General features: G+C 34.4%; 1 pseudogene; it reads left to right on the top strand.

The window, feature by feature from the left end:
- The first annotated feature begins 241 nt into the window (after positions 1 to 241).
- Positions 242 to 16,353, top strand: part of LOC135679663 (uncharacterized) — a 43,526-nt pseudogene continuing 27,414 nt past the window's right edge.

The raw sequence follows: 16,353 nt of genomic DNA, 5'->3' as shown, positions 1-16,353 counted from the left end.
CGTTACGCCACGTTGCCTGACAGTGATTCCGTGTTCGTGATGTCGTTATGGAGACGGAGGAGATCGTATTCCGTTAACGGATCGTTTCTAGCAACCCAGGCCTCCCGCTCACCGACTTATGATACTAGACACTCCACCCCTATATATTCTCCTCTGTCCTCCCCATCATATTTCTTGAAACGCTTCGTTTGTTCTCTGTCTTCGGTCTCTTCGAGCTCTGTCGTTGCTTCCGAGTTCTTGAAATTTTCTTTACGGAACTTTGTATGCTCCCTCAAAGAAAGTAGGAATCAGTGCTATGTAGTACGTGAGAGGACCACTCTCAGCCACTCCTTGTCGCCTCTCTGCTTCGTCTCCGAGAAAAGAGGGAGCCGCTTCGGAAGGGTAAAACCTTAATATCATGTGAATTCTTCCTTGATTTCTGGAGATCTTTGTCTATTTTCATGTTTTCTTCGTTTATCTGGTTGCTGATCGTGTATCTGACCAGATTGATCGGGTCCTGTGTCTTCCATTTCGCTATTTTCGAGTCGCTTTAAAGATATCTTCAAGTGTGTTCTCTACTAAATTATGGATCGATGTGATCTTTGATTAAGCAATCCGTTAGACAGATATCTGTTCTTGTTTCCAGATCGGTATCATTCTCGTCTTTTTCGTGTTCATTTTCTGATCGATCTAGCGCTGGGAATCTTGTTTTAGAGACGGATATGGTGGGTATAAGGGTTGGTTGTTTGTCATGAAAACTGTTAGATCAGGCAGATCTGCAATGGTTTTAGGGGTGGCCTTGTTCTATATGCTTGATTTTCTTTACGGACCTTTGTATGCACCCTAAGAAAAAAGAGGAATCACTACCATTTAATATGCGAGAGGACCTCTCTGTCATCCCGTTCTTGCGTTTCTGTCGCCTCTCTCCTTTGTCTCCGAGAAATGAGGGTGCCGCTTCGGAAGGGTAAAACCTTAATCTCATACGAATTCTTCCTTGATTTCTGGAGATCTTTGTCTATTTTCATGTTTTCTTCGTTTATCTGGTTGCTGATCGTGTACCTGAGCGGATCGATTGAGTCCTGTGTCTATCATTTCGTTATTTTCGAGTCGATTTGAAGATATCTGTTCGTTATTTACAAGTGTGTTATCTTATTTTCGTTATTTACAAGTCGATTTGAAGATATCATTTCGTTATTTTCGAGTCGGTTTGAAGATATCTGTTCGTTATTTTCGTTATTTTCGAGTCGATTTGAAGATATATGTTCGTTATTTGAAGATATCTGTTCGTTATTTGAGTCCTGTGTCTATCATTTCGTTATTTACAAGTGTGTTCTCTACTAAATTATGGATCGGTGTGTCTTTGATCAAGCAATCCGTTAGACAGATATCTGTTCTTGGTTTCAGATCGGTATCATTCTCTTCTTTTTCGTTTTTTTTTTATTGATCTAGCGCTGGGAATCTTGTTTTAGAGACGGATATGGTGGGTATAAGCATTGGTTGTTTGTAGTGGAAACCGTTAGATCAGGTAGATCTGCAATGGTTTTAGGGGCGGCCTTGTTCTTGATGCTTGATTTAGTATATTAATCGCATCTGATCTCCTTTTTTATAAGGACTGTAGGCTGTTTCATGGTTCTTGTTTGCAAATTTGGTCCCTGATAGCTTTCGAGGTGGTAGACATCTCAGATTAGCTTGGAGATTTTAGACCTTGGAGCTTGTAGCTTCTCTAATCATGATACGTTTATTGATCTATGACTTGCAGTTTTTTATGTGGCTAAATTTATAGTACATAGACTTGGCACCGATAACACTTTGGTTATTTACTTCTAAAATAAAGTATTGGTTTTGATGTGGAGTAGCATGGTTTATATATATGTTTGCTCTCTTTTATGGAGTTATTTAAACTATTCCATTTATAGAAACCCATGGTAGTAAGGTTTATGATCTATTAAGCTCAAGTTTAATCTGGCATCCTTCCGTTCCAGTTTGTAACATATAATTACGCCTGATCTCATTATTTAGTAGTGGTTTCTCTCACGTGCTGGCTCAATATGCTGGATTTGTACATTAATTTTGGCTATAATGGATCCTGGGGTGAGCGATAGAAGTACTAGTTGCTGATCTGATTTATTAAGACACATACTAGTGGGTGTATTTATAACAGTTTCGGGTTCTGTTTTCACTATATTAAACAATACCTTTTTATTTCCAGCAAATTTAGTAAACAAAATTCATAAGTAGTGTTTTCAATATGGAAAGGTAAGAATCCACTATCTTTTTGCTCAATTAGTTGTCGAGTGTCTAGGGGAAATAAATTGTAACTTTGTTTGTAACACAAGCTTTACTTGTCTTCGTAGTCTCTCTCTCATGCGAGGGGTTGACAAATGATATTTAATATAATTATGTTTAAGCTAGAAGATGACATAGTCTACACAAGATTGACTTCTTAATATAGACAACAATTACTGGGCTTTTCATTGATGCTCAATTTATATTTATGATTGGGATAACAATAATTTGATGCAATAATAATTGTTTCATCTATTAATTTTCAAGATTTTTTCTGATTAAAATGTATAATAAGATCAAAGTTCAGAACAGTTTAGCTGACTTTAAAGCAGCCACAGATGGCCTAAATAGCTATGAAAACCTTGGTTTGATGTTAGATAGTTGTTGGTTCATGCCTTACTCAAAAGCTTGAAATAAAAGTTTACAAAGATTGTGATCTATAAGTCAAAACACCCAAAAGTTTAGTTGCATAAGTTGGAAATATGGTTGTTCTTGTGTCGGCAACCTAACTAGGTTTATAGCTATGAAATTTGGATTGAATTAAAAGATACTCCTCTTTTGGTTCTATTGTAGGATCAAATGACAAGGATGAGCTCTGGTATCTATTAGCATCAATGTCATCATGGAAGGTGGCATTTTTTATTACAATATGCAGTAAGCCAACTCTGTTTTTTGACGGAAGACCTTGTCCTTTCCAAATTGGATTAGTTCTTTCTGAATAATGTCTTTTTAGCTTATCTATATTGAGATATTTTTTGCAAAAGTGTATAATTTGGTAATTTTATTCAAAGTTCATCTTTATGTTCTTTTAGAACTTCACTCATGTTTAATTATGTACAAAATTTGCTGCTATTTTAACTTCGTATCCATAATTTATATTCTTCTTTCTGAATTTTGTCTGTTATTTTTCCAAAATTGTTGTAGGCTACTTTTTAATACTCCGTGAGTCTACAAACCATGTTCTTGTATGCATAGGATACTTCGTATCCTATTCATGTGAGATTTTCAGCAAGAATTTATTGAACATGACATCTAGATCCTTCCTAGAATTATTTTTGTGCATATTTTTTTTGTAGGAAGTAGATCCTATACTAGAAAACTACTTCATCTCATGAATCTGCAATTTAAACCTGCATTTGTCTTATGAACATGATCCTTTATTCTCTTTTCATGTTGGCCAGGTGGACATTTGTGCTGGTTACCATTTATTTTTTGTTATGTCCTTAAACTTTGAACATTTCTCCACTAGGCATTATGATTTATTCTCCTTATTTTATTTCTTATGTGCATAATATTTTAGTCTAGAACATGTGTTTTTTCCTTAACATAGGCATTCCAAGTGCTCTTAAATCAATTTAAAAGATCTTTGCTGAGCACTCACATATGAAACTATACTTACAACTCAGCTCATAAATGAAAGTATAGCTGGTGATCCATCCTCGATGGAGGAGTGTCACTAGCAATCACCAAGGTCACATCTCCAAGAAGCTTGAGGAAGCAACCAATATTTGATTGCTTCCTTAGGGTTTGCTAGGGATGAGTTGAATTTGGAGATGTTTAATCTTTAACCATATGATTTGATGATCTTACAGTACAAATATTTAACCATAGAATTTGGAGATGTTTGATCTTGGCTGGAAGATGCTAAGGCAAAGAAAGGGGGAAGAGGAAAGGGGGATATGTTACCAGCGATAGTGGGTGTGACAATAATTTCTGTAGAGGAGAAAGTGCAGTGGCTTCTGGGAAAGGGAGAAGAGGGAATAAAGAGAGAGGGGGTTACCACCAGAGGACAGGGGTTGTCAGTAGTTGGTTATCGATTGCCAATCGCCAATCACATTACTACTGATTGCAAGGAGAGTTGCAAGGAGGGTAAGCCAATTCCGTTAGGCAAATCATTTCTTATTTAGGTATTCTTAGCTTTAGTGTGTTTAATTTAATATATATAATCATATATAGAAAAAAAATATATAAATTAGAGGCAAAACATGCGTTAAATTTTAATGACAAATGTGAAATTATTATCAATTCAGATATTATTTATCATAATATAATATTTTATCAAAAATTAAAAACTTTTGTGACAACGTTGATACTAATATCATCACTAATATCCAAATTTTAATGATTTAGTGATAAATTATGGTTTGCCATCAAAATTTTATTTAGTGATAACCTTGTCACTAAATTACTTTTTAGTGACAAAACTAAATATTTGTGGCAAAATTTTTGTGGCTGTTGAAATGTTTTCTTGTAGTGTTCTTGAGCATTAGCTTGGACTTCTTGAGCTTACTAGCTCGGCTTCTTGAGGCTTCTCTTACTATCACCTCTCTAATTTCCCTCCCTTCTTACCCCTTTCCTTGTAGTTGTAGAGGGGTAAAACTCCTTACTAAAGAAGGACTAGAGTCCAACTCTTAGTCCCCACAAAGGAATCCTAGATTCTCAATTAGAGTCTAACTCAAGTAGGGACTCCTAATCTATCTTCTCAACTTGAGTCAAACTCAAATTGAGCTTGGGCTTACGTCTTTGGGCTGGTCGAACTTGGAGTTGAGCTGGTTTCATTGTCCCTAATCATGGCTCCCCCCATTTGGAGTTGAATCTGAAATTGAAGATAGGGAAACTCTAGTTCACTGGCTTCTTTTGTGAACCACTTTACTGAATCAGATTCTACCCTTTGTGTCCTACTCGATTATTTTGGCGTCTCGTCTCATGGTAGTAACCTTCTTTTCAACAATGTTGTATTCGTCTAAAGCCTTCTCTTGGTCGATCACTAAGTCATACATCAAAGGCCGCATCAATGTCTCAAACGCATTTAGGTTCTCTGTACACCTCTATGTATAGAGGCAACTCGAGTTGGTAATTGTTGTCAATAATCCGCTTTAAGACTTTGAATGGTCCATATCGAATGGGCTTCATCTTTCAGTCATTCCTTCCCTAAGTGCAACCAATCAAGGTCACCTTCTTGGAATTGGCCCTCAACACGATGTTAATCATCTCTCTCTTTCCTTTTTGATAATCCCATTAAAGATGTTCTCTACACCGATTGAATATGCTTGAAAAATTTTTAGGCTTGTAGCGATGTGTTGCTTTCTTTAGAGGTTTGTGATGTTGAATTAATCGTAAACCACAAATCAAAAGGGATTTGAGGGTAAATGCCTAAGCATACCTCTAACGGTGATTTGGTCAGGGAGTTGTGCACCACTCAATTAAATGTGAATTTCAAGCATGGCATCCACTTCAGATGTCGATCTTGTTGCAGTTTAGACTGTGTTTGCAAGTATTGAAGTGGGTGATGAACAGTGTAGATTATCAATGTAGAAAATTTTATACTCACAATACTTGATGACTTAGTGATGCATAAGTAACTCTTTGTCATACATGAAGAGGAAGACAAAGGAGGACGAGGAGGAAGGAGAGAAAAAAAAGTAAAGAGTAAGGAAGAAGAGGAGGGAGGAAGCTGTGAGATAAGACCAAATCACTGTTAGATAAGAGTTGGAATTGAAGAAGCAACTACAAGAACTGTTAGATAAGAGTTTCATTCAATCTAATGTTTATCATGGGATGCTTCGATGTTATTAGTTAAGAAAACGAATGAACCATTGAGGTCTTACATCGATTATGTTTAGTTGAATCAAGTGCAAATTAAGAATAAGTATCCTCTATCCATAATTAATGATTGATTTGATTGATTTTATAGTGCACATGTCTTTTCGAAGATTGATAATTCAGCCACTCTTGGACCACTGTATAATTATATTCGTTGATGATATATTACTGAATGCGAGGGGTAACCAAGTGCATAAAGAACATTTGAGAAATATATTGTCAATACTAAGAGAAAAAAAGTTATCTGCAAAGTCCATCAAATGTGATTTTTTGTTGAACGAAGTTATCTTCTTAGGATCTGATTTCAGCGAAAGGTATCTCTGTTGGTCCAAAGAAAGTGGAAGTGACAGTTTAATGGGAAAAATCAATGACTATGATAGAACTTAGTAGTTTCTTAGGCATGGCAGGTTATTGTTGCTATCTTGTATTTGTAAAAGATTATTCAAAACAAGAAATTAATTTAAGTAAAACAACTGTGTTCAGAGAGTTCCCTATTTTATTCTTGGATGACTTGCTCGGATTACCTCTAAATGGAGTAGGTGAATTTGCTATTGATATCGCCCCGTGGACAACCCCAATATCTAAGCCTCCGTAAAGTGTGCCACCTCTCAAGTTTGTGGAATTGAAGAAGCAAATACAAGATCTATTAGATAAGAGTTTAATTCGGTCTAATGTTTCATCATGCGATTAACCATTGATGTTGTTAGTTAGGAAAATGGATTAACCATTGAGGTCTTGTATCGATTATAGATAGTTGAATCAGGTGCACATTAAGATAAGTAACCTCTTCCCAAAATTGATGATTGATTTGATTTATTGTATTTTGCACATATCTTTTCGAAGATTGATATGAGATTTGGTTACTATTAATTGAAGACTATGAAAGAGGATACTTCAAATATAGCTTTTAGAACTTGATATGGTCGATGCGAATTCATAATAATACCATTCAGCTTGACAAATGCCCTTGGAGCTTTTATGTATCTAATTGATAGGATATTTCAGTCACTCTTGGACCACTATATAATTGTATTCGTTGATGATATATTACTATATGCGAGGGGTAACCAGGTGCATAAAAATACTTAAGAAATATATTGTCAATACTAAGAGAAAAAATTTATCTACAAAGTCCATCAATTATGAATTTTTGTTGAACGAAGTTGTCTTCTTGGGCCATGTGATTTCAGTGAAAGGTATCTCTATTGATCCAACGAAAGTGGAAGTGGTAGTTTAATGGGAAATATCAATGACTATAATAGAACTTAGAAGTTTCATGGGCATCGCAGGTTATTGTTGCTATCTTGTATTTGTAAAAGATTATTCAGATTAAGAAACTAATTTAAGTAAAACTCCTGTGTTCAGAGAGATCCTTATTTTATTCTCGGATGACTTACTTGGATTATCTCTAAATGGAGTAGTTGAATTTATTATTGATTTCGCCCCGGGGATAACCCCAATATCTAAGCCTCCCTATAGAGTGGCACCAATCAAACTTATGGAATTGAAGAAACAAATACAAGAACTGTTAGATAAGAGTTTCATTCAATCTAATGTTTATCATGGGATGCTCCGATGTTATTAGTAAAGACATCTGGATTACTAAGATATTTGATTCATTTGATGTGTAAGATTATATTGAGGTTTAGTAAAGACATCTGGTCCTCTTGAGGAATGAAGTAGGAAAGGTAGTGAAGTCGAATTTTTAAATTTTCGAGGATTGCTTTTTGAGATTTGGGATAGAGTGTGTGTTCGAACTGACCCAAATTATGATTTGAATATTATGATAAAAGGGCATGACTTAATGATATTGATGGCCTCTATCTATGTGCAATCTGATCTCTTTCAACAAATTTAGAAACGGCAACTAAGAGATACACATTTAATCTACTTGAGGAATGAACTAGAAAAGGGATTGAAGTCGAATTTTTAAATTTTGGACGATGGCCTTTTGTGTTTTGGGATAGAGTTTGTGTTCTAAATGACCCAATTATCAATAACCAAATCCTGAAGCAAGGTCATAATTCAAAATATGTGATAATTTGGGTTAGATTGTTGATTACATTTTAATTTTATGGATTTTCAGACAAGGTCACACTTCTTGTATATGATAATTTGGGGGGCGTGACAAATGTGGTATCGGAGCATGATTTAAGGATTACTACGATATTTGATTCACTTGTTGTGCAAACTTATATTGAGGTTTAGTAAATTATATAGAGATCGATGAAATTTATATTCGATATCTTCTAAGAATCTAGGATGACATCGACATTTGGTCTTCTTGCTTATGAATTGTGGATTATGGGTATGAATTATGACTTGAACGATTTTTGGTGTCCTCAAATTTAGTTTAGATTTTGTATTAGATTGTTGATTAAATTTTGAAATTATGGATTTTAAGACGGGGTCATACCTCCTAAATGTGATAATTCGGGAGGCGTGACAGAGGTGGTATCAGAACATTATTCGAGGATCACTGTAAGATATTTGATACATTTGACATGCCAAATTATATTGCGATTTAGTAAATTAAATAGAGAGCGAAGAAAATTTTCTTTGATATCTTTTAGGAATCTAGGATGCCAAGGACATCTGGTCCTCTCGAGGAATGAAGTAGTCAAGGTAGTGAAGTCGAACATTTAAATTTTAGAAGATGGCTTATTGCGATTTGGGATAGAGTGTGTGTTCCAAATGACCCAAATTTTGATTTGAATATTGAGAGAAAAGGGCATGACTCAATGATATTGATGGCTCTATCTATGTGCAATCTGATCTCATTCAACAAATTTCGAAAGGGCAACTATGAGATCCACATATAATCTACTTGAGGAATGAATTAGAAAATGGTTTTAAGTCGAATTTTCAAATTTTGGAGAATTGCCTTTGGAGTTTTGGAATAGAGTATGTGTTCTAACTGACCCAATTATCAATAACTAAATCTTGAAGCAAGGTAATAATTCAAAGTATGTGATAATCCGGATTAGATTGTAGATTACATTTTAATTTTTTGGATTTTAAGACAAGGTCGCACCTCTTGTTTGTGATAATTTGGGGGGCGTGACAAAGGTGGTATCGGAGCATGATTTAAGGATTACAAAGATATTTGATTCATTTGATGTGCAAGATTATATTGAGGTTTAGTAAAGACATCTGGTCCTCTTGAGGAATGAAGTAGAAAGGTAGTAAGGTCGAATTTTTAAATTTTCGAGGATGGCTTTTTGAGATTTGGGATAGAGTGTGTGTTCGAACTGACCCAAATTATGATTTGAATATTATGATAAAAGGGCATGAGTTAATGATATTGATGGCCTCTATCTATGTGCAATCTGATCTCTTTCAACAAATTTAGAAACGACAACTAAGAGATACACATTTAATCTACTTGAGGAATGAACTAGAAAAGGGATTGAAGTCGAATTTTTAAATTTTGGACGATGGCCTTTTGTGTTTTGGGATAGAGTTTGTGTTCTAAATGACCCAATTATCAATAACCAAATCGTGAAGCAAGGTCATAATTCAAAGTATGTGATAATTTAGATTAGATTGTTGATTACATTTTAATTTTATGGATTTTCAGACAAGGTCACACCTCTTGTATATGATAATTTGGGGGGCGTGACAAAGGTGGTATCGGAGCATGATTTAAGGATTACTACGATATTTGATTCACTTGTTGTGTAAACTTATATTGAGGTTTAGTAAATTATATAGAGATCGATGAAATTTATATTCGATGTCTTCTAAGAATCTAGGATGACATCGACATTTGGTCTTCTTGCTTATGAATTGTGGATTATGGGTGTGAATTATGACTTGAACGATTTTTGGTGTCCTCAAATTTAGTTTGGATTTTGTATTAGATTGTTGATTAAATTTTAATATTATGGATTTTAAGACGGGGTCACACCTCCTAAATGTGATAATTCGGGGGGCGGGACAGATGTGGTATCAGAACATTATTCGAGGATCACTATATGATATTTGATACATTTGATGTGCCAAATTACATTGCGATTTAGTAAATTAAATAGAGAGCGAAGAAAATTTTCTTTGATATCTTTTAGGAATCTAGGATGCCAAGGACATCTGGTCCAATCGAGGAATGAAGTAGTAAAGGTAGTGAAGTCGAATTTTTAAATTTTAGATGATGGCTTATTGCGATTTGGGATAGAGTGTGTGTTCGAAATGACCCAAATTTTGATTTGAATATTATGATAAAAGGGCATGACTCAATGATATTGATGGCTCTATCTATGTGCAATCTGATCTCATTCAACAAATTTCGAATCCACATATAACTACTTGAGGAATGAATTAGAAAAGGGATTTAAGTCGAATTTTCAAATTTTGGAGGATTGCCTTTGGAGTTTTGGAATAGAGTATGTGTTCTAACTGACCCGATTATCAATAACCAAATCCTGAAGCAAGGTAATAATTCAAAGTATGTGATAATCCGGATTAGATTGTTGATTACATTTTAATTTTTTGGATTTTAAGACAATGTCGCACCTTTTGTATGTGATAATTTGGGGGAGTGACAAAGGTGGTATCGGAGCATGATTTAAGGATTACTAAGATATTTGATTCATTTGTTGTGCAAGATTATATTGAGGTTTAGTAAAGACATCTGGTCCTCTTGAGGAATGAAGTCGGAAAGGTAGTGAAGTCGAATTTTTAAATTTTCGAGGATGGCTTTTTGAGATTTGGGATAGAGTGTGTGTTCGAACTGACCCAAATTATGATTTGAATATTATGATAAAAGGGCATGACTTAATGATATTGATGGCCTCTATCTATGTGCAATCTGATCTCTTTCAACAAATTTAGAAACGGCAACTAAGAGATACACATTTAATCTACTTGAGGAATGAACTAGAAAAGGGATTGAAGTCGAATTTTTAAATTTTGGACGATGGCCTTTTGTGTTTTGGGATAGAGTTTGTGTTCTAAATGACCCAATTATCAATAACCAAATCCTGAAGCAAGGTCATAATTCAATGTATGTGATAATTTGGATTAGATTGTTGATTACATTTTAATTTTATGGATTTTCAGACAAGGTCACACCTCTTGTATATGATAATTTGGGGGGTGTGACAAAGGTGGTATCGGAGCATGATTTAAGGATTACTACGATATTTGATTCACTTGTTGTGCAAACTTATATTGAGGTTTAGTAAATTATATAGAAATCGATGAAATTTATATTCGATGTCTTCTAAGAATCTAGGATGACATCGACATTTGGTCTTCTTGCTTATGAATTGTGGATTATGGGTGTGAATTATGACTTGAACGATTTTTGGTGTCCTCAAATTTAGTTTGGATTTTGTATTAGATTGTTGATTAAATTTTAATATTATGGATTTTAAGACGGGGTCAGACCTCCTAAATGTGATAATTCGGGGGGCGGGACAGATGTGGTATCAGAACATTATTCGAGGATCACTATATGATATTTGATACATTTGACGTGCCAAATTACATTGCGATTTAGTAAATTAAATAGAGAGCGAAGAAAATTTTCTTTGATATCTTTGAGGAATCTAGGATGCCAAGGACATCTGGTCCTCTCGAGGAATGAAGTAGTAAAGGTAGTGAAGTCGAATTTTTAAATTTTAGAAGATGGCTTATTGCGATTTGGGATAGAGTGTGTGTTCGAAATGACCCAAATTTTGATTTGAATATTGAGAGAGAAGGGCATGACTCAATGATATTGATGGCTCTATCTATGTGCAATCTGATCTGATTCAACAAATTTCGAAAAGGCAACTATGAGATCGACATATAATCGAGAATGAATTAGAAAAGAGATTTAAGTCGAATTTTCAAATTTTGGAGGATGGCTTTTGTTGTTTTGGAATAGAGTATGTGTTCTAACTGACCCGATTATCAATAACCAAATCCTGAAGCAAGGTAATAATTCAAAGTATGTGATAATCCTAATTAGATTGTTGATTACATTTTAATTTTTTGGATTTGAAGACAAGGGCGCACCTCTTGTATATGATAATTTGAGGGGCGTGACAAAGGTGGTATCGGAGCATTATTTAAGGATCACTAAGATATTTGATTCATTTGATGTACAAGATTATATTGAGGTTTAGTAAAGACATCTGGTCCTGTTGAGGAATGAAGTAGGAAAGGTAGTGAAGTCGAATTTTTAAATATTCGAGGATGGCTTTTTGAGATTTGGGATAGAGTGTGTGTTCGAACTGACCCAAATTATGATTTGAATATTATGATAAAAGGGCATGACTTAATGATATTGATGGCCTCTATCTATATGCAATCTGATCTCTTTCAACAAATTTAGAAACGACAACTAAGAGATACACATTTAATCTACTTGAGGAATGAACTAGAAAAGGGATTGAAGTCGAATTTTTAAATTTTGGACGATGGCCTTTTGTGTTTTGGGATAGAGTTTGTGTTCTAAATGACCCAATTATCAATAACCAAATCCTGAAGCAAGGTCATAATTCAAAGTATGTGATAATTTGGATTAGATTGTTGATTACATTTTAATTTTATGGATTTTCAGACAAGGTCATACCTCTTGTATATGATAATTGGGGGGCGTGACAAAGGTGGTATTGGAGCATGATTTAAGGATTACTACGATATTTGATTCACTTGTTGTGCAAACTTATATTGAGGTTTAGTAAAGACATCTGGTCATGTTGAGGAATGAAGTAGGAAAGGTAGTGAAGTCGAATTTTTAAATTTTCGAGGATGGCTTTTTGAGATTTGGGATAGAGTGTGTGTTCGAACTGACCCAAATTATGATTTGAATATTATGATAAAAGGGCATGACTTAATGATATTGATGGCCTCTATCTATATGCAATCTGATCTCTTTCAACAAATTTAGAAACGACAACTAAGAGATACACATTTAATCTACTTGAGGAATGAACTAGAAAAGGGATTGAAGTCGAATTTTTAAATTTTGGACGATGGCCTTTTGTGTTTTGGGATAGAGTTTGTGTTCTAAATGACCCAATTATCAATAACCAAATCGTGAAGCAAGGTCATAATTCAAAGTATGTGATAATTTAGATTAGATTGTTGATTACATTTTAATTTTATGGATTTTCAGACAAGGTCACACCTCTTGTATATGATAATTTGGGGGGCGTGACAAAGGTGGTATCGGAGCATGATTTAAGGATTACTACGATATTTGATTCACTTGTTGTGTAAACTTATATTGAGGTTTAGTAAATTATATAGAGATCGATGAAATTTATATTCGATGTCTTCTAAGAATCTAGGATGACATCGACATTTGGTCTTCTTGCTTATGAATTGTGGATTATGGGTGTGAATTATGACTTGAACGATTTTTGGTGTCCTCAAATTTAGTTTGGATTTTGTATTAGATTGTTGATTAAATTTTAATATTATGGATTTTAAGACGGGGTCACACCTCCTAAATGTGATAATTCGGGGGGCGGGACAGATGTGGTATCAGAACATTATTCGAGGATCACTATATGATATTTGATACATTTGACGTGCCAAATTACATTGCGATTTAGTAAATTAAATAGAGAGCGAAGAAAATTTTCTTTGATATCTTTTAGGAATCTAGGATGCCAAGGACATCTGGTCCAATCGAGGAATGAAGTAGTAAAGGTAGTGAAGTCGAATTTTTAAATTTTAGATGATGGCTTATTGCGATTTGGGATAGAGTGTGTGTTCGAAATGACCCAAATTTTGATTTGAATATTATGATAAAAGGGCATGACTCAATGATATTGATGGCTCTATCTATGTGCAATCTGATCTCATTCAACAAATTTCGAATCCACATATAACTACTTGAGGAATGAATTAGAAAAGGGATTTAAGTCGAATTTTCAAATTTTGGAGGATTGCCTTTGGAGTTTTGGAATAGAGTATGTGTTCTAACTGACCCGATTATCAATAACCAAATCCTGAAGCAAGGTAATAATTCAAAGTATGTGATAATCCGGATTAGATTGTTGATTACATTTTAATTTTTTGGATTTTAAGACAATGTCGCACCTTTTGTATGTGATAATTTGGGGGAGTGACAAAGGTGGTATCGGAGCATGATTTAAGGATTACTAAGATATTTGATTCATTTGTTGTGCAAGATTATATTGAGGTTTAGTAAAGACATCTGGTCCTCTTGAGGAATGAAGTCGGAAAGGTAGTGAAGTCGAATTTTTAAATTTTCGAGGATGGCTTTTTGAGATTTGGGATAGAGTGTGTGTTCGAACTGACCCAAATTATGATTTGAATATTATGATAAAAGGGCATGACTTAATGATATTGATGGCCTCTATCTATGTGCAATCTGATCTCTTTCAACAAATTTAGAAACGGCAACTAAGAGATACACATTTAATCTACTTGAGGAATGAACTAGAAAAGGGATTGAAGTCGAATTTTTAAATTTTGGACGATGGCCTTTTGTGTTTTGGGATAGAGTTTGTGTTCTAAATGACCCAATTATCAATAACCAAATCCTGAAGCAAGGTCATAATTCAATGTATGTCATAATTTGGATTAGATTGTTGATTACATTTTAATTTTATGGATTTTCAGACAAGGTCACACCTCTTGTATATGATAATTTGGGGGGTGTGACAAAGGTGGTATCGGAGCATGATTTAAGGATTACTACGATATTTGATTCACTTGTTGTGCAAACTTATATTGAGGTTTTGTAAATTATATAGAGATCGATGAAATTTATATTCGATGTCTTCTAAGAATCTATGATGACATCGACATTTGGTCTTCTTGCTTATGAATTGTGGATTATGGGTGTGAATTATGACTTGAACGATTTTTGGTGTCCTCAAATTTAGTTTGGTTTTTGTATTAGATTGTTGATTAAATTTTAATATTATGAATTTTAAGACGGGGTCACACCTCCTAAATGTGATAATTCGGCGGGCGTGACAGAGGTGGTATCAGAACATTATTCGAGGATCACTGTAAGATATTTGATACATTTGACGTGCCAAATTATATTGCGATTTAGTAAATTAAATAGAGAGCGAAGAAAATTTTCTTTGATATCTTTTAGGAATCTAGGATGCCAAGGACATCTGGTCCTCTCGAGGAATGAAGTAGTAAAGGTAGTGAAGTCGAATTTTTAAATTTTAGAAGATGGCTTATTGCGATTTGGGATAGAATGTGTGTTCGAAATGACCCAAATTTTGATTTGAATATTGAGAGAAAAGGTCATGACTGAATGATATTGATAGCTCTATCTATGTGCAATCTGATCTCATTGAACAAATTTCGAAAGGGCAACTATGAGATCCACATATAATCTACTTGAGGAATGAATTAGAAAAGGGATTTAAGTCGAATTTTCAAATTTTGGAGGATGGCGTTTGGAATTTTGGAATAGAGTATGTGTTCTAACTGACCCGATTATCAATAACCAAATCCTGAAGCAAGGTAATAATTCAAAGTATGTGATAATCCTGATTAGATTGTTGATTACATTTTAATTTTTTGGATTTTAAGACAAGGTCGCACCTCTTGTGTGATAATTTGAGGGGCGTGACAAAGGTGGTATCGGAGCATGATTTAAGGATCACTAAGATATTTGATTCATTTGATGTATAAGATTATATTGAGGTTTAGTAAAGACATCTGGTCCTGTTGAGGAATGAAGTAGGAAAGGTAGTGAAGTCGAATTTTTAAATTTTCGAGGATGGCTTTTTGAGATTTGGGATAGAGTGTGTGTTCGAACTGACCCAAATTATGATTTGAATATTATGATAAAAGGGCATGACTTAATGATATTGATGGCCTCTATCTATATGCAATCTGATCTCTTTCAACAAATTTAGAAACGACAACTAAGAGATACACATTTAATCTACTTGAGGAATGAACTAGAAAAGGGATTGAAGTCGAATTTTTAAATTTTGGACGATGGCCTTTTGTGTTTTGGGATAGAGTTTGTGTTCTAAATGACCCAATTATCAATAACCAAATCCTGAAGCAAGGTCATAATTCAAAGTATGTGATAATTTGGATTAGATTGTTGATTACATTTTAATTTTATGGATTTTCAGACAAGGTCATACCTCTTGTATATGATAATTTGGGGGCGTGACAAAGGTGGTATCGGAGCATGATTTAAGGATTACTACGATATTTGATTCACTTGTTGTGCAAACTTATATTGAGGTTTAGTAAATTATTAGAGATCGATGAAATTTATATTCGATGTCTTCTAAGAATCTAGGATGACATCGACATTTGGTCTTCTTGCTTATGAATTGTGGATTATGGGTGCGAATTATGACTTGAACGATTTTTGGTGTCCTCAAATTTAGTTTGGATTTTATATTAGATTGTTGATTAAATTTTAATATTATGGATTTTAAGACGGGGTCACACCTCCTAAATGTGATAATTCGGGGGGCGTGACAGATGTGGTATCAGAACATTATTCGAGGATCATTATATGATATTTGATAC

This window comes from Musa acuminata, chromosome BXJ1-7, assembly GCF_036884655.1.
Source record: "Musa acuminata AAA Group cultivar baxijiao chromosome BXJ1-7, Cavendish_Baxijiao_AAA, whole genome shotgun sequence".
Taxonomy (NCBI): domain Eukaryota; kingdom Viridiplantae; phylum Streptophyta; class Magnoliopsida; order Zingiberales; family Musaceae; genus Musa; species Musa acuminata.
The sequence above is the reverse complement of the archived record's forward strand: the minus strand, read 5'-3'. Positions and strand labels throughout refer to the sequence as shown.